The following is a 25,694-nucleotide window of genomic DNA, read 5'->3' as shown; positions in this document are numbered from 1 at the left end:
TGAAAACCATGTGCAAAGTCATAGGTGCACGCTTGACTTGGATCATCAGTTGCATTGTGGAATTGCAGCTGATTCCGAAAGTGTTGTTTGCAGTGCTTTTGTGACCATTTTAGGGGGAAATTCTCTAATTTTGACCTGGAAGGATTGGCTATTTTGCGTAATCCGGGGAGGGGGACGCAGTGTGGGGAGTCTCGCAGGGGGTGCGTTCACACTGGCTTGGGAGGAGACCCCTTGCTTGCTTTCACGCCTGCTATGCTTGGAAACTAACCTTGGTTTAGTCTCTGGCCAGCTTCGTTTGTTGCATGAGAATGCAGCCACTTGGGTGGGTTTAGATCCAACCCTGGGTGCCAACCTGGAAAAATGCATCGATTGGACACGTGTGTGAGGCAGGTTGCGTAGCCGCAACACGCAAGAAAAGCAAAGTCAGGCCTTGCAAGGAATGCGGTGTTTTCTCCTGTTTTAAAGTGTTATTTTAACTAAGCAAAATGAAGACTTTCCGTCCCTCTTTCCAACTTTGAAACATGGAACTTCTCTCTAAACAGGTTTATTTATGTACTTTGATTTATTTTGTTAGATTTTTAGGTCGCCTCTATTTCTTTATAAATAGTTCAGATATATTTATAGATAATTTAACATAGCGAGCATGCCTAAGGCGGGACTAGAACTCACCGTCTCCTGGTGATTGGACCAAAATCACTCAGCTGGCTTTCAGGCCTAAGGCGGGACTAGAACTCACCGTCTCCTGGTGATTGGACCAAAATCACCCAGCTGGCTTTCAGGCCTAAAGCGGGACTATAACTCTCCGTCTCCTGGTGATTAGCCCAAAGTCACCCAGCTGGCTTTCAGGCCTAAAGCGGGACTAGAACTCACCTTCGCCTAGTGATTGGACTACCCAGTCAACTTTTATCCCTAAGGTGGAACTAGAACTCCCCATCTCCTGGTGATTGGCCCAAAGTCACCCAGCTGGCTTTCCTGCTTAAGGCAGGATAAAAATCTAATAAATACATAAACAATTGGAATTCTAGTTTCCTTTTACTTGAGTTTGGGCTGATGGGCTTCCCTTGACTGCCCCTCCCCTCCAATGCACAGGATTTATCGGACTTTTGACAGGCCTAGAAACTCAGCAGAGCCCGGAAGGCTCCCTAGAGATCATCCAGCCCAGCCTCCGGTAGATTCCCAAGTCCCAGTTCCTTTCAACCCCCACTTTAAAAAATCTGAAAAGCGGTGCAGATTTCTCTGGCTGTGAATCAACTTGAAATGTTGGGGATTTTTCTTAATATGTCGTGGAATTTGGACTCCCTGCTAGGCCGACAGTTTCTCAAACCTTTTATAGCTCAGCTTCTTTTGCATTTTTGGGTAATGCAGTTTTAAAACTGATTCAGATTTTGCTGAATCACCACGGATCAGAGGGTTCAAAAGCACCAGAATTGGCCGGGGAAAAGGCCACCAGGACTGCCCTGTGGATTAGACAGGGAGTCCTCGACCTACGGCCACAATTGACGCCGGAAGTTTTAATACGGTTGTTAAGCGAATCGCATCCAATTTTGCGACCCTTTTTTGGCCATGGTTGTTAAGCAAATCACTGCAAGATCGCACTGTCGTTAAGGGAGTGGAGCTACCCCCACATGTCGGAAGCCGGCTGGGAAAGTGGCAAAGAGAGAGGCAGTTTGGACTAGTGGTTAAATCACAAGGCTAGAAACCCAGAGGTCGTGAGTTCAAGTGCCTCCTTAGCTATGAAAGCCATCTGGTTGACCTTGGGTCAGTCAGGTGCTGCAAAGTATAGAGCAGACCTTGGCAGAATAACAAGATTCGAAAGGGACTTTGGAGGTCTTCTAGTCCAACCCCCTGCTCAAGCAGGAGGCCCAACACCACACAGGCAACGGGCTGTTTCTTCTTAAAAACATTCTTTTTTTTAAAGGAATGAATGAATAATGAAGGAAGGAAGGAAGGAAGGAAGGAAGGAAGAAGATGGGAATGAGAAGGAAAGAAGTAGGGAGAGAGGGAAGGAAAGAATGAAGGAAAAGAAAGAAAGGACAGAATAATAGAATCAAAAGGGATCTTGGAGGTCTTCTAGTCCAACCCCCTGCTCAAGCAGGAGGCCCAACACCATTCAGACAAAGGGCTGTTTCTTCTTTAAAACATTATTTTTTTTTAAAAAAAAAGGAATGAATGAATAATGAAGGAAGGAAGAAAGGAAAGCAGAAGGAGATGGGAATGAGAAAGAAAGAAGGAGGGAGGGAGGGAGGGAAGGAAGGATGAAAAGAAAGAAAGGACAGAATAACAGAGTTGGAAGGGACCTTGGAGGTCTTCTAGTCCAACCCCTTGCTCAAGCAGGAGAACCTCTACCAGTGATGGCTAACCTTTTTGTCCTCACGTGCCGAAAATCAGCTGGCCGGTGGGAGGTGCACGCACATGCACGGTGGAGCTGATCTGAGCGACGGCTTGCGTGCCTGCAAACTCCATGTGCCACCTGTGACACACGCGGGAGGGCTCCATGTCTCTACTGTGGCATGTGTGCCATAGCTTCGGCATCAGGGCCCCATACCATTCTGGACAAATGGCTGTCTTCTTAAAAAGCTTTTTTTATTTTTTATTTTAAAAAAGGAAAGAAGGAAGGACAGAATGACAGAGTTGGAATGAATAAAGGAAGGAGGGAAGGAAAGAAGGAAGGACAATCACAGAGTTGGAATGAAGGAAGGAAAGGAAGGAAGGACATAATGACAGTTGGAAAGAAGAAAGGAAGGAAGGAAGGAAATAAGGAAGGAAAGGAAAGAAGGAAGGACAATAACAGACATGGAATGAAGGAAGGAAAGGAAAGGAAAGATGGAATGAAGGACAGAATGACAGAGTTGGAATGAAGGAAGGACGGAAAGGAAAGAAGGAAGGACAGACTGTGTTTGAATGAATGAAGGAAGGAAGGACAGAATGACACAGTTGGAATGAAGGAAGGAAGGAAGGAAAGAAGGAAGGAAAGGAAAGAAGGAAGGACAATCACAGAGTTGGAATGAAGGAAGGAAGGAAATAAGGAAGGAAAGGAAAAAGGAAGGACAATAACAGAGATGGAATGACGGAAGGAAAGAAGGAATGAAGGACAGAATGAGAGTTGGAAGGGACCCTGGAGGTCTTCTAGTCCAACCCCCAGCTCCAGCAGGAATCCCTATATACCTTTGCATGTGAACGTCTTTCCGACCCCTTCTTGGAAGCCTCCAGTCTTGGCTCAGCCCCCTTTAAGGCTTCACAAACGTGGCCCATTTTAAGAGGCTTGGACTTCACCTCCCAGAATCCCCCAGCCAGATGCTCTTAGGATGCAGGCTTCGGTAACCTTTGTGTGTCCCTTCAATGTTTCTCTCTCCCCCCAGGGCTGTGACCCCCAACTGGGTGGCTTCAGAAAGAGGACCCCTCCCCAGGCCGAATCCTCGCCCAACTGACCCCACAGCCCCAACGGGTAAGTAGACCTCTTTGTGCGGTGCATTTCATTCCCTAACAAGAGTTTTGCTCTTCCTCTTTGGATAAAGAGGTTGGTGTGCATTTGTGGGCAGAGATAGTCCTCGACTTACAACCATTTGTTTAGTGACCATTGGAAATTGGAACAGCACTGAAAAAAGTTGCTTCTTGTCCTGCTTTCGAGGTGCTTTGGAGAATAGTTGGGAAAAGACACCCTCTTCTTTGTGGCAGCCCCCCAAATATGGGAAGAGTTCTATTGTGTCACCCCAAGTTCTTCTCTTCCTTAGACTACATAGACAGCTAGTCCTCATCTTACGACCATAATTGGGGCCCTACATTTAGGTTGCTAAGAGGGACATTGGTTGTGAGCTTTGCCCCCCTTTTACGACTTTTCCTGCCACCGTTGTTAAGTGAATCACTGTGGTTGTTAAGTGAATAACCCGGTTGTTAAGTGAATCTGGCTTCCCTCCTCGACGTTGCTGGTCAGAAGGTCGCAAAAAAGGGATCACATGATCTTGGGACACAGCAACCTGCCACCGTGATAAGTGTGAGTCTTTTGCCAAAGATCTGACTTTTGATGATGGGGAAGCTGTGATGGTCGTAAGTGTGGAAAAATGGTCCTAAGTCACATTTTTCAGGGACGTCATAAGTTCGAATGGTCACTAATCGAGTAAGGACTGCCTACACCCAATTCCTGCAACTGTCCTTCGTAGATTTTATTTTCCAGTCCCCTTATTGTCTTTGTTGCTCTTCTCTGCCATATTTCCAGAATTTTGACGTACCTTTTTTACGGCCACTTGGTCAATCTCTATGTTTGGGCCAACCTTGGCCATAAGGTCTGTCCTTCCTCCCATGTGTGCAAGGATGCAGGGGTCAGCGGAGGCCATCAGGACACACTGGTTTGTATGAAGGACAACGTTGATCTCCCATTCTGCCCTCCCTTGCAAAATACAATTATTTTTAACAGTTGATTTATACATTTTTCATTTTACATACACAAATACTTGGTGAACAGTATATTGTCCGGATCAATTTGTCTACATGGTCATATTTTTTCCAACTCGAGATTTCTACCTCTCTGGTTCAGCTTTTTTAAAGCAAATCCCTATATATGAAAATATTCGGTGTCTTCTTTTCCTTTTATCCTGAATGTCTGTCTGTCCATTTCTGCACCATCTAATATTTCTTTTAATTGCCTCTTCTTCTTTGAGTGTTTTCTCGTTTTTCCAGGATTGTGCATGTTGTGCTGATGAAAAAGAAAAATACAATTTCCCACTTTTGGGGAAATTACTCCCAGTAATTTACTAGGTTGCTTTTTTAAAATGTGAGTTTCTTGGAGGCAAATTATATCTGCTTTCAACTTTTGTATATTTTTTTCCTTTTTGTGGAGGGATTCAGGCCAGTTAAATCTATTGACCACATGTCGCTTAAATGTGTAAAGGGAGATCACCCTGTAAGAAGTCTTAACATTTATCTCCCATTCTAGTTTTCCTTTGCAAAATATGAATATTATTCTTTGTTCTGCGTCTCTTTCTTTCTCTCTCTTTTCTTTCTCTTTCTTCTCTTCATCTTCTTGTTGTTGTTTTACTACTTCTCCTCCTCCTCCTCTTCTTCTCCTTCTCCTGCTCCTTCTCCATCTCTTCCTCCTCCTCCTCCTCCTCCACTTCCTATCTTCTCCTCCTCCTGCTCCTCCCCTTCCTTCTCTTATATTCTTATCATCCTCCACCTCCTCCTATCTTCTCCTTCTTTTCCTCCTCCTTCTTCTCTTCTCCTCTTTTTCCTCCCCCTCTTCTTCTCTTCTCCTCTTCCTCTTCTCCTCTTCCTCTCCTCCTCCTCCTCCTCCTCCTCCTCCTCCTCTTCTTCTTCCTCTTCTTCTCCTCTTCCTCCTCCTCCTCCTCCTGATGTTCTCTGCTGTTGGGCCAAGCCCCAAGATCTGGAGAACATCAGACGGTCACTTTGCGAGCCGAGTCTGGCCATATATGGCCAAATCTAAGATCTCTTGCCTCTTTGCCTCCAGACCCGATAAGTGCGTGGTTGGAAGCCAAGCAATTTTCTGCCCCCACAATCTTGGCTTGTCCAGCCTCTTCCTGCTGGGAATCTGCATTCCTTAAATTTCACCTCCTCCATTTTTTGGGAGAGTTTTCTGGGTTTTTTTTTTGTTTTGAGCTTGGAGATGTTTCCGTCTCGGGCCACCCACCGGTATCTCTCGGTAGTTCCCTCGCATGTAGAGCAGGATTTCTGAGAATTGAGCCAGAAGGGACCCTGGAGGTCTTCTAGCCCAACCCCCTGCTCAAGCAGGAGACCCTACACCATTTCAGACAAGTAGCTGCGTCTTCTTAAAAATTTTTTTTAAGGAAGGGAGGAAAGAAGGAAGGAAGGAAGGAAGGAAGGAAGGAAGGAAGGATGGAAAGAAAGGAATAACAGAATTGGAAGGGACCCTGGAGATCTTCTAGCCCAACCCCCTGCTCGAGCAGGAGACCCTACACCATTTCAGACAAGTAGCTGTGTCTTCTTAAAAACCTTTTTTTAAGTAAGTAAGTAAGTAAGTAAGTAAGGAAGGAAGGAAGGAAGGAAGGAAGGAAGAGAGGAAAGAAAGAAAGAAAGGAATAACAGAATTGGAAGGGACCTTGGAGGTCTTCTAGTCCAGCCCCCTGCTCAAGCAGGAGACCCTACCATTGGAATGAATGAAGAAAGGAAGGAAGGAAGGAAGAGAAACAAAGAAAGAAAGAAAGAAAGGAAGGAAGGAAGCAAGGAATAACAGAATTGGAAGGGTCCTTGGAGGTCATCTAGTCCAACCCCCTCCTCAAGCAGGAGGCCCTACACCATTTCAGACAAAAGGCCAGCCAGTCCCTTCTTAAAAACCTCAAGTGACGGAGCATCCACGATTTCTGGTGGCAAGTAGTTCCACTGATTACGGGTAGTCCTTGATTTGCGACCACAACTGAGCCCGGAAATTTCTGTGCTTGAGCGAGAGAGTTCTGTGGAGAAAAGTTGTGAGAGGATTGTGTTGAGGAAGGAGAAGGATGGTGAGACCTGGGCTGGGGCTGTGGTTGAATAGCTACAGGGAAGGGTGCTGGGGGGGGGGGGGGGGCTACCACATGGCTCCCCCAAGGCTGCACTGAAGCAGTCGGTCGTTAACCAAGGAGCACCTGCACCCACCTGGATGGATTAGGGATTACCAATAGTCCCTGATTTCGGTTCGTTTAGTGACCAATCGAAGTTACAACAGCACTGAAAATGGTGACTTAGGACCGTTTTTCACACTTAACGACCGTTGCAGCCTCCCCCAGGCAACTGGCCTGTACTTATGATGGCCGCAGTGTCCTGGGAGGGGGGGTTGTCACGTGATCCCCTTTTGCGACCTTCCGACGAGGAAAGTCAATGGGGAAGCCGGATTCACTTAACAACGCATTACTAATTTAACAACTGCGGGAATTCGCTTAACAACGGTAGCAGGCAAGGTCATAAAAATGGGGTGAAACTCATGGAACAATTGCCTCGCTGAGCCACAGAAATTGGGGCCTCCCTTGCGGTCGTAAGTCGAGGACTACCTGTGTTTGGAAAAAGAGAACCCCAGCAGTCTTCATCCTGTCTGTTTCGTTTGGTAAAAAAACTGATTGCATTAAAAAAAAAACCTCTTAACCAGGGCACCGCTTAACGGCAGAAATCTGGGCCTTGGTTCTCATCGTAAGTCGAGGACTACCTGCCTTCCCGCTTGGATTGAACCCTGCCTTGGTGCTGCGTTCGAAGGACAGGGTTTTTATTGCCTGGCGCCATCCACCCATTTCCTTGTTTGCACACAGGTGTGGGTGCAGCTTTTATCTGGAACGTTCGCTCACCAAACTTGGCGCCCAAACTCCGCCTGAGGTTCGCTCCAAGAAGAAGGTGCGTGCGTCCTGTGTCTTTCCCAAACCTGGTTGTGTGAATCCACCTGGATTGCAAACACGGGAGGGTTGAATCACGGAGCGTCTGACACCTGGGGGTGGGTGGGGTGGTGGAGGAACCTCCGTGCAGGTAATGGAAACGCTTTCAGGAGCTGGGTGGGGGGCACCCGCGACCCCTTTAAGGGAGGCTGGAGCAGACCTAGCCAGCATCCTGGCTTGTAGTAACTTCCAGTTAATCATTGACACCCCCCCAGGCGGGGGGGAATTCCGCTCCGAGTCAAACCCCGAAGTCTGGGCGATTTTTCTAACATGCTTTTCGAGTTATGATGTCCATATTTGGAAATGTTTATCCATGCCCCCATCTTTGGGGAAGGGAGGGAGGGGAGGTGACTCAGGCCTGGGGGAAGTTTGGAATTCCTGGCGTCGGGATAAGCCCCCCCCCCCTCTCCTTCCTCCCCCCTTCTCTCTTTCTCTCTCTCTCTCTCTTTCTGCCTTTCCTTGCGGTCAGGCGGAAATTTCGCTCTGGGGCTGCAGCAAAATTGTCCATTTGTTCCGCTTTGGGACGCGGCGTTTTGTAGGAAAACCAGGCTGGGGTAAGTACCGAGGGTCTTTTGGGGTAGCGGAAGGGCCAGCGAGACTCAGCTGAGCCTCAGTGGCCTTAGCAGCCCCTTCCCACAGGGTGGGGGGGGGTCTACTTAGGGAACCTGGACCGACAGGTTCAGTTTCGTGCCTGCTTGGATTTGGGGTTGCTTAAGCGGGGATTGTCCCCCTTGGGTGATCCCAGTCCTGTCGGTTTGCGGCTTACTGGTCACCACGGTTAATATTTACCTGGTTCACCTGCCTCAGTTACTGGATTGTGGGGTGGTTTGCCCCCCCCCCAATTCTTCCTGTATTTTGTTTTATTTTGTTTTTTTGCTTCCTGGCGCCTCCAGAAAGGAGGCCGGGAAGAAACTGACATTGTTCTGCATCCTGGTTGAAGGGGGTAGCCCTGTCAGTGATTCGTTGGTTCTCCGGATTGGTACCCACCCGTGGAGGCACTCGGTTGGCGTCTATAGGCGTCCACGTAGGGAGTTGTGTCTTTCACACAGTTTCTTCGCGGACTTGTGAGGGGCGTGTGAACAGAGAAGTGGAAATTCCCAGCGTGGGTAGCTGTTTGGGAAGGCAGAAGGAAAAGTTTGTCTGGTTGTGGCTCTCGGGGTTAAATGGAGCCTCCTTTTCCAGCAGCAGTCTGCCCATAAATGTCAGGAGCTGACATAGGAGGGACTCTGGGAAGGGTTTTTGACTCTCATCGGTCGTCCTTGAAAGAAAGCAGAATTTCACCAAGATAGACGTCAGGAATTTGGTCTCTTCATTGGCTTTGGAAAGCTTTTCCTGTTGAACTTTGGCCTAGGTTTTTTTTTGTTTTTTTTTGCACAATGACTTTTATTTTTTTTCTAAATGAGGATAGTTTTTATTCATTTTCTTAATTGGTGTACAACGGTTACTTTTTCTGAGATGGGTGGCAAATAAATGGAATGGAGGGAGGGAGGGAGGGATAGATGGATGAATGGATGGATAGATAAATAGATAGCTAGCTATTTAGCTATGTAGCTATCTAGATGATAGATGATAGTTAATTAGATAAATAGATAGATAGATAGATAGATAGATAGATAGATAGAAAGATAGATGATAGATGGATGGATGGATGGATGGATGGATAGATAGATGATAGAAAGATAGATAGATGATAGATAGATAGATAGATAGATAGATAGATAGATAGATAGATAAATGGATGGATGGATGGATGGATGGATAGATAGATAGACAGACAGATAGATGATATATATAGATATAGATATATAGATAAGATAGATATAGATAGAGATGATAGTTAATTAGAGATAGATATAGATAGATAGATAGATAGATAGATAGATAGATAGATGATAGATAGATGATAGATAGATAGATAGATAGATATGATATGATATGATATAGATGATAGATAGATAGATAGATGATAGATGGATGGATGGATGGATAGATAGATAGATAGAAGATAGAGAGATGAGAGAGAGAGAGAGATAGGAGAGATAGAGATAGATAGATAATAGTTAATTAAAGATAGATCGATAGAGAGATAGGATAGATTAATAAATCAACATGGAGATGCTAGGTAGATAGAGAGAAAGATGGAAAGATTGATAGTTTTTAATAGCTAGCTGGCTAGCTAGCTTGATAACTAGATAGATTGATTGTTAGATAATAGATAAATATATAGATCGATTGATTGATCTATAGATTGATAAAAAGATTGATAGGTGAATAGGTCAACCGAATGATCAGTAAGCAGATGATAGATACTGTAGATATAGATACAGAGATTGACAGAGATGATAGAATAATAGCTCGACAGATATATAGATGTTAGATGTTGAGTAGATAGATAGATGGATAGATTGGTAGAGACTGTTTAGTTTGATAAAGAGTCTCTAGATAAATAGATTGACAAATAGTTAATCAATAGATAGACGGACAGGCAGCATCCTTAAGAGTTACCTTCTCCATACTGGTCTGAGCCTAATCTGACCCTCAAGGATTGTCCAAGGGTGCTGTTGGCTGGGCACAGAACATCTGGAGAAGGTTCTCTCTGTCTGGTCCCCAGGATTCAACCCTGATTGAAAAGCTCGTAATCAATCCATTAATCAATCAATCACCTGCCCAGTGTCATCAACAGGATTGTAGGCCTGTTCTTTCTGCTTTTTCCTTCAAAGTTCTTTTTCTGTGTGTGTAGAAAAACTTAGCAGGAGCCGTGGAAACCCCGTTCTTCCCACCATGGTCCCCCTTTTCCAGGAATCTCCATTCCCACGTTCAGATTAACCCTGTTGCAGGAGGGGAACTGGGTTAGTCTCAGCTAGCTAAAATCCAAAAGGAGTTTGGATCAACTGTTTCACCCACCCACCTCGTTTTAATCCCAGTTTCAAAGCTTCTGCCTTTGAGGACCAGTAGTCCTCGACGTACCACCCGAGGGAGCAGAATTTCTGTGGTTAAGCGAAACGGTTGTTAAGCGAGACATGCTTGATTGTACGACCTTTGTTTTGGGCCACGGCTGTTAAGCAAGGCTCTATACTCAATCACGTGGTCGTTAAGCAAATCCAGTCCTGCCCGTCGCTCGTCAGAAGCCAGCTGGGAAGGTCACAAAAATGGGGTCACTCACGTAACCCCCTTGTCGTAAAACAAGAACGCCCCTCAATTTTGATTGCCTCTCCAAGGGACGCTCGTCAGTGCGAACACTGGTCGTAAGTCACCTTTTTTCCCAGTGGTGTTGGAACTTCGAACCGTCATTAAACGAACGGTTGTAAGTCAAGGACTACCTGTAAGATTGGAGAATCTGCACTCGAATTGTTTCGGATTGGCATTTTAGGATGAAGCGAGGTGATTTTTGCCAACCGGGTAAAAATTTTTCCATTGGAGCACAAATTTCTTCAATATTTGGGAACCAAGGCGAGAGGGCAGTAGAAGTGGTCCTCAGCTTATGACTGCTCACTTAGCGACCATTTGAAGTTTTGGCCTACCTGAAAAAAAACCAGTTATGAGCTTTCTGAGGTTGGGCATTTACGGCCATTTGTGGCATCTTCTGTGTTTTACGATGGTTTTGTGAAAAAAATGAATATTATTTCCGGTTTTTTTGGGTGGGGCGAAAAATGCATCATAGCAAAACTATAAAAAACACAGTGTTTGTTTAACGACCGTGGCGTTCTTTTTATAACGGATGCATTCGCTGAACGACTGCTGGATGAAAAGGAAGTCCCAAAATTTACCATCATGGGACCTACCAGCTTTACGACTGTCAGGATTCATTTTGGTCGTATATGGAGGACTAGCGGCCTACGGTCATTAGTGGAGTGAAGAGTGGCTTGGAAAGATGGGTGGCTCGACACAGATAGTCCTTGACCTACGACTGTCCGCTTAGTGACCAATTCAGAGAGAATTTCTGGGGAAGATAACTACAGAGACTTACAAACATTTATTTAGTGGCTGTCCGAAATGAAAGTGGCACTGAATGACCGTTTTTCGCACTTACGACAGTTGTAGCATCCCCATGGTCACGTGATCCAAATTCACTTTGCGACTGACTCGTATTTATGACGGTTGCAATGTCCTGGGGTCGTGCGATCCCCTCTTGCGACCTCCTCACAAGCAATGTTAATGGGGAAGCCCGATTCACTTAACAACTCTGCGACTGACTTAACCTCTGCAGTGATTCACTTAACAACTCTGGCTAGAAAGGTCACAAAATGGGGGCAAAACTCATATAAAAACTGTCTTGCTTAGCAGGGGAAATGTTGGGCTCCGTTGTGGTCATAAAACGAAGACCACCCGCATTTCTCTTAATTCATTTATTTGCTTTTATTAAGGGGTTCGAAGCAGGGCTGCCCCACCCTGGTGACTTTTAAGACTTGCGGACTTCAACTCCGTGGCCGGGTGGGGAATTATGGGAATTGTTGTCCATAAGGTACAAATACAGATTAGGCGAAACCCGGCTGTAAAACAGCCACTGTGAAGAGGGACTTTGGAGTCCAAGGGGACGATCCCTTAAACAAGAGTCAGCCGTGTGCGTGGCAGCAGCCAAAAAAGCTAAAACCGTAATATTTATGGTTGCATAAACAGAGGCCTAGGATCAAAATCACGTGAAGGATTAGCACCGCTTTGTAAAGCCTTTAGTAAGGCCACACCTGGAATCCTGCATCCAGTTTTGGTCCCCACGTTACAAAAAACATGTGGAGACTTTGGAAAAAGTGCAGAGAAGAGGAACTGAGAGGATCATAGGTCTGGAGACTAAAACATAGGAAAGGACACTTGCAGGATTTGAGTTTGGCTAATCTAGAAAAAAGAAGGACGAAGGGGGGACATGATAGCAGCATTCCAATATTTGAGGGGCTGCCCCAAAGAAAAAGGGGTCAAATTATTCTCCAAAGCACCAGAAAGCAGGAGGAGAAGCAATGGGTGGAAACTAATCTTGGAGAGAAGCAACCTGGAATTAAGGAGGAATTTCCTGACAGTTGGAACAATCAATCAGTGGAACAGAAATTGCCTCCAAAAGTTGTGAATGCTCCAACACTGGATGTGTTTAAGAAGAGACTGTACAGCCACTTGTCTGAAATCATCTAGGTTGTCTTGCTTGACCAGGGGATTAGACTAGATCAGGGGTGTCCAAACTTGGCAACTTTAAGACTTGTGGACTTCAACTCCCAGAATTCCCCAGCCAGCTGGCTGGGGAATTCTGGGAGTTGAAGTCCACAAGTCTTAAAGTTGCCAAGTTTGGACACCCCTGGACTAGATGACCTCCAAGGTCCCTTCCACTTCTATTCTGATCGATTGAAACCTATCTCAAAGCATTCTGGCTGGGGGATCCTGGGAGTTGGAAGTCCACCCATCTTAAAACAGACTGGGAGTCCCAAACCACAGTCCAGAGACACGTTGTGGCTGAATTCCTTTCTGAACACAACCTAACAACCCACGTTTAGACAGCTGCGATCTCTGCGTTGGGTTTGAACGGATCACCTGCAAGTTTTATGAGTCCTTCCTTTTGTTTTGCGGCATTGCAAAAGGGAAATCTCTTTTGACTTTTGAGCTCGGCCAACGGCAGCCAATAAATATTTATTTTATTTTATCTGTTCGTTTCGTCAAGCGTGCATTAGACAAAGTATAGATGGATAAGCATGGTTTTTGGATGCATGGGAAGGATACGAACAAAAAGAATAATTAGGACAGGGACGGTAGTTACATCGGTGTGCTTATGCATGCTCCTTCATTCTTCATTCCTGAATTCTTAATGCAAGAATGCTTCTTACTTAAGCTTATTGACTTCTGTCCAGAGCAGGAATTTTCTTTTTTTTTTTCTTTTTTGGCTCAAGAATAAAGGATTAAAGGTCAGGGTTGATGTGAAACCCGGCGGCCTGCATATCCTGGGAGGAGAACAATTTAAGCTTGTCTGGAAGAGGGCTTGTCCTCCTGCCCCAGATCCTCCCCCCACCCCACCCCCGCCAGGAGCGATCCTTGCAGCAAGCGAGACACACATTCCTAATCAAGGTGACTCAGAGCCCTTCCGAAATGTTATTTATTGCTTTATGGCGAGAAAAATGTTGCAGGCCTCTTTGCAAACAGTGGACCAACGGCAAAACGTCCAGGAAATGTCCCAGTGCGGCTGAGTCAGGCCTGGCTGGTGGAGGATATCTCTGACATCTGTAGAAGAATGCAAAAAATTGCCTTGTGTGTGTGTGTGTGTGTGTGCGCGCGCACGTGCAAAAGGCCAGAAAACAAAACGTGGGGAGAGAAAAGGAGGGCTTGAGCAAACATTTAAAGGGGTCTCCAAACTGGGCCTGCAACACACTCGTCCTGCATTTGGGATGACCAAAGCTTCAGTTGCACCATAAGTGACATCACACTGACATACTGACTGCCACCATACGGGGACTTCAATTCCCAGAATTCCCCAGCCCTCATGGAGGAACTTCAATTTCTAGAAGTCCAAGGCCACTATGCAGGGACTTCGACTCCCAGAATTCCTCAGCCAGGATGTGTGGACTTCAACTCCCAGAATTCCCCAGGCAGCATGCAGGGACTTCAACTCCAGGAAATCCAAAGATACCATGCAGGGACTTCAACTCCCAGAATTCCCCAGCAAACATTTGTGGACTTCGACTCCCAGAATTCCCCAGCAAACATTTGTGGACTTCGACTCCCAGAATTCCCCAGCAAACATTTGTGGACTTCGACTCCCAGAATTCCCCAGCAAGCATTTGTGGACTTCGACTGCCAGATTTCCCCAGCAAGCATATGTGGACTTCGACTCCCAGAATTCCCTAGCCAGGATATGTGGACTTCAACTGCCAGAATTCCCCAGCCAGCATTTGTGGACTTCGACTCCCAGAATTCCCCAGCAAGCATTTGTGGACTTCGACTCCCAGAATTCCCTAGCCAGGATATGTGGACTTCGACTCCCAGAATTCCCCAGCAAGCATTTGTGGACTTCGACTCCCAGAATTCCCCAGCAAGCATATGTGGACTTCGACTCCCAGAATTCCCCAGCAAGCATTTGTGGACTTCGACTGCCAGAATTCCCCAGCAAGCATATGTGGACTTCGACTCCCAGAATTCCCTAGCCAGGATATGTGGACTTCAACTGCCAGAATTCCCCAGCCAGCATTTGTGGACTTCGACTGCCAGAATTCCCCAGCAAGCATTTGTGGACTTCGACTCCCAGAATTCCCTAGCCAGGATATGTGGACTTCGACTCCCAGAATTCCCCAGCAAGCATTTGTGGACTTCGACTGCCAGAATTCCCCAGCAAGCATATGTGGACTTCGACTCCCAGAATTCCCTAGCCAGGATATGTGGACTTCAACTGCCAGAATTCCCCAGCCAGCATTTGTGGACTTCGACTCCCAGAATTCCCCAGCAAGCATTTGTGGACTTCGACTCCCAGAATTCCCCAGCAAACATTTGTGGACTTCGACTGCCAGAATTCCCCAGCAAGCATTTGTGGACTTCGACTGCCAGAATTCCCCAGCAAGCATATGTGGACTTCGACTCCCAGAATTCCCCAGCAAGCATTTGTGGACTTCGACTGCCAGAATTCCCCAGCAAGCATATGTGGACTTCGACTCCCAGAATTCCCTAGCCAGGATATGTGGACTTCAACTGCCAGAATTCCCCAGCCAGCATTTGTGGACTTCGACTGCCAGAATTCCCCAGCAAGCATTTGTGGACTTCGACTCCCAGAATTCCCTAGCCAGGATATGTGGACTTCGACTCCCAGAATTCCCCAGCAAGCATTTGTGGACTTCGACTCCCAGAATTCCCTAGCCAGGATATGTGGACTTCAACTGCCAGAATTCCCCAGCCAGCATTTGTGGACTTCGACTCCCAGAATTCCCCAGCAAGCATTTGTGGACTTCGACTCCCAGAATTCCCTAGCCAGGATATGTGGACTTCGACTCCCAGAATTCCCCAGCAAGCATTTGTGGACTTCGACTCCCAGAATTCCCCAGCAAGCATATGTGGACTTCGACTCCCAGAATTCCCCAGCCAGCATTTGTGGACTTCGACTCCCAGAATTCCCCAGCCAGGATATGTGGACTTCGACTGCCAGAATTCCCTAGGCGGCATGCAGGGATTTCAATTTCCAGAAGTCCAAAGCCACCATGCAGGGACTTTGACTCCCAGAATTCCCCAGCCACTGAATCTTCAATTGCACTTTCATGCCACCGTCTTGCCTTTTTTTGGGGGGGAACCAACTGATGGCGAGCTAAGTTGGGGGGCTCCTCTGCATGGCTTCGGATCGGGTCTCCTTGGGGCTAAGAAACCCATTGCTTTAATCCCCCTCCCCCGTTGGGACTTTTTAAATCTGCTGCTCATCCTCCTTCCTTCTGCTTTTCAAGTGTCCAGAATGTAGACTCACGATGAGCATTGACCAAAATAGAAAATAAAATGGAACAATTACATTTGGTAATTTGGAAATGGCACTCCGGTTGACGCAGCCAGAAAGTACATTTGTGGTGTTCTTTCTATTTTGCAGCTACATCATCATCCCTGCTGGCCCTCGTCCAATTCACAACCCACCACGGTTCCAAGTTCTTGTTCACACGTCCCGTCCCCAGCCTCGTCCCCCCCCCCCCCCCCAAGTGCTTTCATTTCTCCCTCTTCGATTCCCTTCGGTTATTTCTGGCTAACTTCTCCACTCCTCTCAGGGTTTCTAGGGCGATATGTCTCTGGATTTTAGCAACTTTAAGATAGGTGGACTGCGACTCCCAGAATTCCCCAGCCGAGTTTTGTGGACTTCAAGTCCTAGACTTCCATTCCCCTAGCATGGAGGGTATTTCAATTCCCAGAATTCCCCAGCTAGCATGGAGGGACTTCAATTCCCAGAATTCCCCAGCTAGCATGGAGGGTATTTCAATTCCCAGAATTCCCCAGCTAGCATGGAGGGACTTCAATTCCCAGAATTTCCAAGCCAGGATTTGTGGACTTCAATTCCTAGACTTCCCCAGCTAGCATGGAGGGTATTTCAATTCCCAGAATTCCCCAGCTAGCATGGAGGGACTTCAATTCCCAGAATTCCCAAGCCAGGATTTGTGGACTTCAACTCCCAGAATTCCCCAGCTAGCATGGAGGGACTTCAATTCCCAGAATTCCCCAGCTAGCATGGAGGGACTTCAATTCCCAGAATTCCCAAGCCGTGTTTTGTGGACTTCAACTCCCAGAATTCCCCAGCCACAATACTTTGGAGTTGAAATCCATGCGTCATAAAGTGGCAGCGGATAAGAAATACAGATAGTCCTTGACTTAACAACGATTCATTTAGTGACTGTTTGAAGTTACCATGGCACAGAAAAAAGTGACTTATGACTAGTTTTCACACTTACGACCATTGTAGCATCCCTGTGGTCACGTGATCAAAATTCAGCCGCTTGACAACTGACTCATATTTATGTCGGTCACGGCGTCCTGGGGTCAGGTTGATTGATCCCCTTTTGCGACCTCCTGACCAGCAAAGTCCACGGGGAAGCCGGATTCACTTAACGACCGGGTTACTAATTTAAATAACTGCAGTGATCCACTTAACAACAGGGCCAAGAAAGGTGAGAAAAAGGGGGCAAAATTCGCTTATCCTTTCAGGTAAAAGCAGAACTTTTGGGGTTCAATTATGGTCGTAAGTTGAGGACTACTTCCACGAAGAAGCTTTCCTTCCTTGAACTCCGGGTGTTTTTTGCTGATGTTTTTCTGGTGTTGATTCTTTTCAGGAAAAAGTCTGAATTTGTTGAATTTCGGGGACCTCCTCATATTGTCTTGGCCCCCTTGGCTGTGTCTCGCTTTGCGTCCTGGCCTCAAACCCCGCTTGGGTCACTCCTGGCCGTCTTGGGGTGGCAACCCCAGCTGCACCTGTGCCCCGGCGTGGTGCCACAATCCATCTGTGCATCTCACACATTGCTGGCTGGTTGCGCACCGTGCTCTCTATATAGCTCTCCTCCGTGGGAGGTATTTTGGCTGATGCGCTCGCAGTGCGGAGCTGCTGTCGCGAGAGGTTTAAAAATATCTGGCTGGGAGCACACGGGAGAGGAGCCACGGGTGGGGAGCGTGGCCGAGGTCACGGAAGAGGCGGGGATGCGGGAGAGAAGAGAGAGAGAAAGAACGAAAGAGGGACAGAGAGAGAGAGAGAGAGAGAGAAAGGAGAGAGAAAGAAAGAGACAGAAAGACAGAGAGAAAGAAAGTGAGAGAAAGAAGGAAGAAGAGAGAGAGAGAGAGAAAGAAAAAGACAGAAAGAGAAAGAAGGAAGGACAAAGAGGGAAAGACAGAGAGACAGAGAGATAGAGAGAGAAAGAGAAAGAAAGAGAGAAAGACAAAGAGACAGAGAAAGAGAAGGACACACAGAGAGAAATACAGAGAAAGAGAGAGATAGACAGACACACAGACAGAGAAAGAGAGAAAGAGAAGGACAGAAACAAAGAGAGAGCGAAAGAGAACAAACGAAAGAGAGAAAGAAAGAGAAGGACAGAGAAAGAGATAGAAAAAGAAAGAACAAAAAAGAGTGACAGAGAAAGAGAGGACAGAGAGACACAGAGACAGAGAGAAAGATAGAAGGGCAGAAAGAAAGAGAGAATAAGAGAGAGAAAGACACACACACACAAAGAGAGAAAGAGAGAAAGAGAAGGACAGAAAGAGAGAGAACGAGAGAGAGAAATAGAGACACACAGACACAGACAGACAGACAGAGAAAGAGAAGGAGAGGGGGGTGCGCATGTCTCCTGCGGAGGTTTTGGGGATGTCTCCTCCTTGCAGGACATGCTGGGTCCCTGGAGGGATTTGGGGGGGGGGGGTGTTTCCAGGCTGGGGGGGCGGGCGGGCCTTGGGGGTTTCCTGCCCCGGATGAGACCCCGGGGTAGAGGTTTGCGCTTGTGGGTGCATGGAAGGGGCTGGGGTAGGCAGTTGTGCAAAGTCGAAGGCATCAGGAGTGCCACAACAGGTGTGCCCAGGGCCCGTGGGAGTTACCAGCGCATTTCCCCTCATCCGCGGGTTCGATTGGGGAGTGGCCAAACTCATTCAGGATCCTGGCAGCTTTTAATAGGTTGAAATAAAGGGAGGGCTCTCGGGGAAGGGAGGGAGGAGGGAAAGAAGGAAGAGGAAAGAAAGGAGGAGGAAGGGAGGGAGGAAGGGAAAGGAAAGGAGGGAGGAGGGATGGATGGATGGAAGGAAGGTAAGAAGGAAGGAAGGAAGGAAGGAAAGGAGGGAAGAAGGAAAGGAAAGAAGATGGAAGGAAGGAAGGAAAGGAAAGGAGGGAGGATGGAAGGAAGGAAGGAAAGGAGGAAGAAAGGGAAAGGAAAAAAGGTGGAAGGAAGGAAAGAAGGAAAGAAGAAAGGGAAGGAAGGAAGGTAAAAAAGGAAGGGGAGGAATCCAGATTCACTTAACAGCCACATGATTCACTTAAAAACCGTTGCAAAAAAAGTTGTAAAATGGGGTGCAACTTTCAACCACCTTGTTTAGCAACAAAAATCCCGGCCCCAGCTCCTTCTCCTTCAAAGGCTACCTGGGAGAAGGAAAAGGAGGCCACTCAGATATCTGAGCCAAGCCTTCACAAGGATGTGGGTGGTTGGAGGGCAGCCGTGCCCCACCCACCCTTCCTCTCCCCTCGGGGGCAGCTGCCCCAGGAGAGCCCGGCAGGTGAGAACATGGCCGAAGAGCCCCCCCTCCCCCCCCCCCGTGTCCTGGATGGGCCTCCTGCCCCCAGGCGCCTCTCAGGGCTGACGGCAGCTGAGCACCTGGTGGGACAGGATGGGCGGTGCAGCCCCTCCTCCCGCTGGACTCCTTTCTTCTCTCTCTTCTTTCTCCTCTTTTGTCCTCCACCTCTTCCTTGTCTTCTTCCTCCGCTTTCTCTCCTCCTTCTCCTCCTCCTTTTCCTCTTCCTCCTCCTCTTGCTCTTCCCCCTCTTCCATCCTTTTCCTCCTCCTCTTCTCTCCTCTTTCTCCTCTTCTTCCTCCTTCTCTTCTTCCTCAACTCCTCCTCTTCCTCCTCTTCTTCTCCACCTCTTCCTCTCCCCTCTTTTTCCTCCTCTCCTCCTCCTCCTCCTCTTCTTCCTCCTTCCCTCCCTCCCTCCCTCCTCCTCTTTCATGCATCCCCCAGCCAGAAATAGCCTCCTTTGGAGTGCCAATCATCCCAGGGTGGGGACAGAAGGCACTTTGGGTTTCCACTGGGGGCTGTTTGTGAAACCTTAGAGTTCTCCTCCTGGCGAGACACAGAATCCCCGTCAGATGTTTGCACCCTTCCAGGAACGCCTCAGGAAGGCTGCCAGGCCAGAGCTGACCCTACTCCAAGCCTTCTCTCCCCCCCCCCCTACTTTGACCTGCACTGAGGTCCGTGTTGTGTGAATTGGGCCCTTTCGTGAATTTATGTTCCTGGAATATTTTCCTTCTTCTCCTCCTGTTTTAATATTTGGAATAACAGAGTTAGAAGGGACCTTGGAGGTCTTCTAGTCCAACCCCCTGCCTAGGAAGGAAACCCTATACCGTTTCAGACAAATGGCTATCCAACATCTTCTTAAATACTTCCAGTGTTGGGGCATTCACAACTTCTGGAGGCAAATTCTGTTCCACTGATTCATTGTTCTAACTGTCAGGAAATTTCTCCTCAGTTCTAGGTTGCTTCTCTCCTTGATTAGTTTCCACCCATTGCTTCTTGTTCTACCCTCAGGTGCCTTGGAGAATAGCTTGACTCCCTCTTCTTTGTGGCAACCCCTGAGATATTGGAACACTGCTATCATGTCTCCCCTAGTCCTTCTTTCTCTTAAGCTAAACATACCCAGTTCCTGCAACCGTTCTTCATCTGTTTTAGCCTCCAGTCCCCTAATCCTCTTTGTTGCTCTTCTCTGCACTCTTTCCAGAGTCTCCACATCTCAGCAAACATCTGCAGCTTCTGAGGTGGTTGAGATTTTGATGGGGATCCACTGGATTCTAGATCTTTCCTAGATCTTCTGTGAAACTGGGAATGTCTCTCCCACTTCCCCAGACGCTGCCTGTTGGTGCTAATTGCAGGTGACAAGTGCGGTTGTCGATTTCAATTTTACACAACCTCTTACTTTTCAAAGCTTAAATTGCCTTTGTTTTTTCTGCATTGCTGGGAAGGATATTTAGAATCCGTTTCTTTTATGATGCATATTTTAATGCTGAACATTAAAATATGCATCATTTGTACATTAAACATTCTCCATTTAGTGACCATTACCTAACATGAGTGAAAGTTAAAACAGCACTGGAAAAAAACAGACTTATGACCATTTCCCACACTTACGACCATTGTGGCACCCCCGAGGTCATGTGATCCAAATTCAGAGGCTTGGCAACTGGCATGTACTGATGACATGATCCCACATGATCCCCTTTTGCAACCTTTCGACAAGCAAAGTCCAAGCCTGATTCGCTTAAAGACCCTGTTACTAACTTAATAACTGTGGTGATTGACTTAACACCTGTGGCAAGAAAGGTCATAAAATGGGGCAAAGCCAACTTAACAACAGTCACACTTAGCCACGGAAATATTGGCCTCCATTATAATGTTTTACATTAATCCCATATGGAAGCCATAACGCTGCTCCTTAGTAAATTATTTGTATTGTAACGAGCTATATTTATTCCGAAAAGAGATAGATGAGCACATAATTATACATATAGGCGGCTTGATTAGTATAATTAGTAATCAACACATTTTTATTGCATATATATTTTGGATGTCATTTATTTGATTGGAAAACTGCTTGGCCAAATGTGGGGAAGTGATAAAGATTGAAGGGATAAGTAGCATTTCGGTTCTTTTTCTCTTTGCAAAGTGCAAATTAAGAAAGAAAAGAATTAAGCATGAAAACAAGGACCAATTTTTTTTCTTCTCTCTTCTTCATCCTTCGTGCCAAACAAACAGCAGAACAATTTCTGGTTTTTTATTTTTAAATGCTTTTTAATTGCTTCAAAATAGCATTTAATTTTTTTTTTGGAGAAGTCCAGGCAATCAAACCTGAAACTTTTTTGAACCTTGTAACAGCTGCTATTCATATTTTTGGAAGTTTTTGACCGAATTTGCTTGCAGATAATTTGATTTTATTTATAACGTAAATTTAGCTTTGTAGATTTTGAACTTCGGCTGTTTTGTTATTATTTTTTTTTTTTTTTTTTATTAAAAGAGTTTTGTACAAACAAATTTTCCCCCTTTTCACCCCCCCCCCTCCATACAATATAAATCTCATACAAATGCTATACCCCCCCGCAAAAATTCACATTCAAATATTATACCAAACACTTTACCCCCTCCCCACCCCCCATCTTAAAATAGATTACTCATAACCCCTCTCCTCCCAACAAAAACTATAGAGATTAGTCTTAAATTAATAATAACACATTGATCATTTTCTAAGCTAATTTAACATCTATAACTCTTAATATAAATTTCTCCTAGCCTAACAATGTTTCATTAGTCCCATCTTCTAATTTATTCATACATATATATTGCCCCACCCTCCACCCTAACCCTCCCCCACCTCCCGCACAAACCCACCCCCCTGACTTCCGCTGTATACCACTCTAATAATTCCAAACATCCCATATACTATTTACTCTGATCATCTATCGGTCTAAACATTCTTACCTAAAGGCTAGATAATAACTCCTAGTCTGGTATTTATTCTGTATATAATCAATCCATTTTGCCCATTCCTGTGTGTAATCCTCCTGTTTCTGAGCTTTTAAGAAAGCTGAAATTTTTGCCATTTCAGCGAACCCCGCCACCTTCTGAATCCATTGATCAATTGTTGGCAAAAAATCTTTTTTCCAATGTTGCGCAATCAACAACCTAGCTGCTGTAACCATATACAAGGCCAATTTTGTTTCCCCTTTGGTAAAATCCTTAACTATACCCAATAAAAACATTTGTGGAGTGAATTGTATTCTTTTCTTAAATACATTCTGCATAACCCACCATATTTTTATCCAAAAAGCTTTAACCTTGTTGCAAGTCCACCATACATGAAAAAAGGTAGCATCTAGACACCCGCATCTCCAACATTTTGGTTGAACATTTGGGTACATGCATGATAATTTTTTAGGATCTAAATACCATCTGTAAAACATTTTATAAAAATTCTCCCTTAAATCCTGTGACTGTGTAAATTTAACATTCTGAACCCATATTTTTTCCCACGTTTCCAACATAACCACTTCCCCAAAATTCTGAGCCCATTTAATCATACAATCCTTAACCAATTCACTTTCTGAGTCTCTTTCTAACAGTACATTATATATTCTTTTAACTTGTTTTGGACCAGTCTCTTTTATCTGCTTAATCAGTTCCACTTCTTTATCCATAAAGCCGACCCTGCGATCTTCTTCCCATCTCTTCTGAAGCTGTATGTAATGTAACCAATTTAAAGTAATTCCTTCTTCCAACAGCTGTTCCAAAGTTTGAAATTCCTTTGAAATCAATAATCCAGATGAAAAATATCATAATAGAATTTGGCATGGTGTCTGGGTTTAGACTAAATCAAAACAAAACGAAAATGATGGTTAAAAACATGACAGAGACTCAAAGAAAGAGACTTGTAAGTTTAGCAGGTTTTGAAATAGTTTCTAAAGTTAAATATTTAGGAATACAAATTTCAGAATCAAACACAAAACTTTTCTCAAATAACTATGAAGTGTTGTGGCAAAAGATACAGAAAGATCTTGAAGCGTGGAAAAAGTTACAATTGTCTTTGCTTGGAAGGATCTCAGCAATTAAAATGAACATTCTACCTAGATTTATCTTTCTATTCCAGATGATTCCGGTGCTCAAGTCAGATAAAACCTTGTTAAATTGGCAAACAACATTAAATAAATTTGTTTGGAAGGAGAAAAAACCGAGAGTAAAGATGAAGATTATGCAAGATACACGTGAAAGAGGTGGCCTCAGACTCCCAAACCTTCGATTGTATTATGAAGCTGCGGTATTAACGCATGTAGCAGATTGGTTTGGGAAAACAAAAATGGAATTGCTCAATATAGAAGGCCATGATCTTGTTCTGGGATGGCATGCATATCTTTTTTATGAAGACAGGGTGGATAAAGTGTTCAACAACCATGTTCTCCGTAGTGCCTTGATGAGAATATGGAAGAAGCACCGGCCCAATTGGGATTATAAAATACCGCTTTGGTTGGATCTTGCAGACACCATGGGGATTATGAATATTAAGTCACTCGGGGGTTGTTTATATAAAGATGTGCTTATTGCTGATGGGGGCGAATGGAAGTTAAAACTTCGGCTGTTTTAAGAGGGACTTCAACTCCCCAAAATTCAATGAAAAAATAGGCAGGGAAGGTAGCAAGTTGCAGGTGTGTGATGTCTCGCTTAATGACCATTGTGATTCTCATAGTGACCGTGGGGGGAAAGGTTTATAAAATAAATTGTGGTTATGTGATGCCTTGGATCGGTGATTCGTTTTAAGAAATAATCCTACTGCATTTGTCACTTTATTTTTGTCCTGGGTGACATTCTCTGTTTTTTGTTTGTTTGTTTGTGTGTTTGTGTTTTGTTGCCTTGAGTGATGTCAGCGCTCAAGTTGGGAGATGTTGTGTAAACAAAGAGGAAGAGCTTTGTTGTCTGGGCTTAGTGTGGGTCTCTGTGTGTGTGTGTGTGTGTTGCATTCTTGGCAACACAGCCCTTGCTTGTTTCAGCCTTCTCCCCTTCTCCTGTTGCTCTTAGGGGAAATTTCGGTGCCCAGGGACCGTGGGAAGCTTTTGGGAAGTTGGGGGCAACTGGCAGCCCACTGTGGTGTGCAAACAAACACAGCAGTTGCACTGAACTGGGGAAAGCAAAAAACATATTTTTAAAGAAATTAGTTGGGTTATAAAATGTCTGCAAGGAAACCATACAATTCAGAGAGCCCACAGCCTTGTTGCTGTTTCTTCTTCTTCTTCTTTTTCTTCTTCTTCTCCTTCTCCTCTTCCGCCTCCTTCTCCCCTTCTCCCCTCTTCTCCTCCTCTTCCTCCATCTTCATTCCACCTCCCCTCTCTTTATTTTTTCTCTTTATATATATATGGGACATGCTTATTTTTTTACGTATCAGTAGCTAGATAAGACAGGCAGAAATTAGAAGGGAAGAGATATTAAAAGACGATGTATTAAAGGCAGTTGTTAAAGAAGACGATGTTAAGTATTATTGTTATTATATCACTGTTATTACATTATTAATGGTGATGAGATGAATACTAAAGCAAAGATGAATATTACGACTGTTTAAAAGCGATTGTACCCAGACCACACACAGTTTGAATGTAATAAAAAATATAATAAATAAAACCTGGGGGGGGGGGGGAGAAGAACAGGTGAATGGCTAAATTTTATACTCACTTTGAAGGTCGGATGGACTTTTGCTATTTTATCATAAATAAGGACTTGCATTACTCCTTTTTTTATGATTTACGTTCTTTTTGTTTGATTTTAAATGTTTATTTTATCAAAATGTATACAGCTGCCCATCTCACTAATGGAATTCTGGGAAACCCACACTAAAACTTACAATTAAAACAGATTTTAAGCAACCCTTAAAGCAGGGGTGTCCAAACTTGGGAACTTTAAGACTTGTGGACTTCAACTCCCAGAATTCCCCAGCCAGCATAGCTGGCTGGGGAATTCTGGGAGTTGAAGTCCACAAGTCTTAAAGTTCCCAAGTTTGGACACCCCTGCCTTAAAGCGATTAATTGAATGTTAAAATAGATCATGGGAGGTTCCCCCTCCCCCCCCGCCCGAGTCATTTACTGAGATGGACAGATGTATAAACTGACGAACTAAATCAATTTTTCATGCTTTTCACTGCAAAGTTTTCGAGACGCCAATGGCAATTCTGAATTTGGCCAGCCTTGGTGAATAGTTTTGGCAAAACTGGGCGCAGGTTGCTTGATATTTATTTCGATTTTGGTTCCCCCCCCTCCCACCTTCGTCTTCTCCTCTCCTCTCCTTAAAATAATCTGGTAAATGAATGACCTTGGGAACTTCCAAATCAATGTAGATTTGCATCAGATCTCTCAGACTTGTGGGAGGAAGATTTGATCCCAGGTTCTGGCATTTAAAAAAAAAAAGGCTCTGAAAAGGAGGATTGTGTTAATTTTAGGTTCTGGGCTAAAATTAAGTTGATGCTTTGCAAAAAGGAGATGGGAGAAGTGACTTCGGAAGGAGAACTCAAAATTGGACAGGAATCGAGGATGGATGAAAGGGGTTTGGGAATTGTAGGGGGTGGGAGAGGACACAATTTGAGTCTCTTCCCCACCCCAGTTGTTTTTGTCTCTCCTTGTGACCGAAAAGGAGATG

General features: G+C 45.3%; 1 protein-coding gene across 3 annotated transcripts in view; it reads left to right on the top strand.

Moving 5' to 3' along the window:
* Positions 1 to 3,346: 3,346 nt before the first annotated feature.
* The window catches only part of LPP (LIM domain containing preferred translocation partner in lipoma), a 177,065-nt gene continuing 154,717 nt past the window's right edge, over positions 3,347 to 25,694 (top strand). Inside the window, exon 1 of one of the 3 annotated variants that reach the window (XM_081956071.1) lies at positions 3,347 to 3,445. The gene's annotated coding sequence lies outside the window, so the exon portion shown is untranslated. Of the gene's footprint in view, positions 3,446 to 7,308; positions 7,330 to 7,614; positions 7,922 to 25,694 lie in introns of those variants that run through there. The other 2 variants (XM_081956072.1, XM_081956070.1) reach the window with 2 other exon arrangements.

Source organism: Natrix helvetica, assembly GCF_964273705.1.
Source record: "Natrix helvetica genome assembly, chromosome: 5".
NCBI lineage: Eukaryota > Metazoa > Chordata > Lepidosauria > Squamata > Natricidae > Natrix > Natrix helvetica.
The sequence above is the reverse complement of the archived record's forward strand: the minus strand, read 5'-3'. Positions and strand labels throughout refer to the sequence as shown.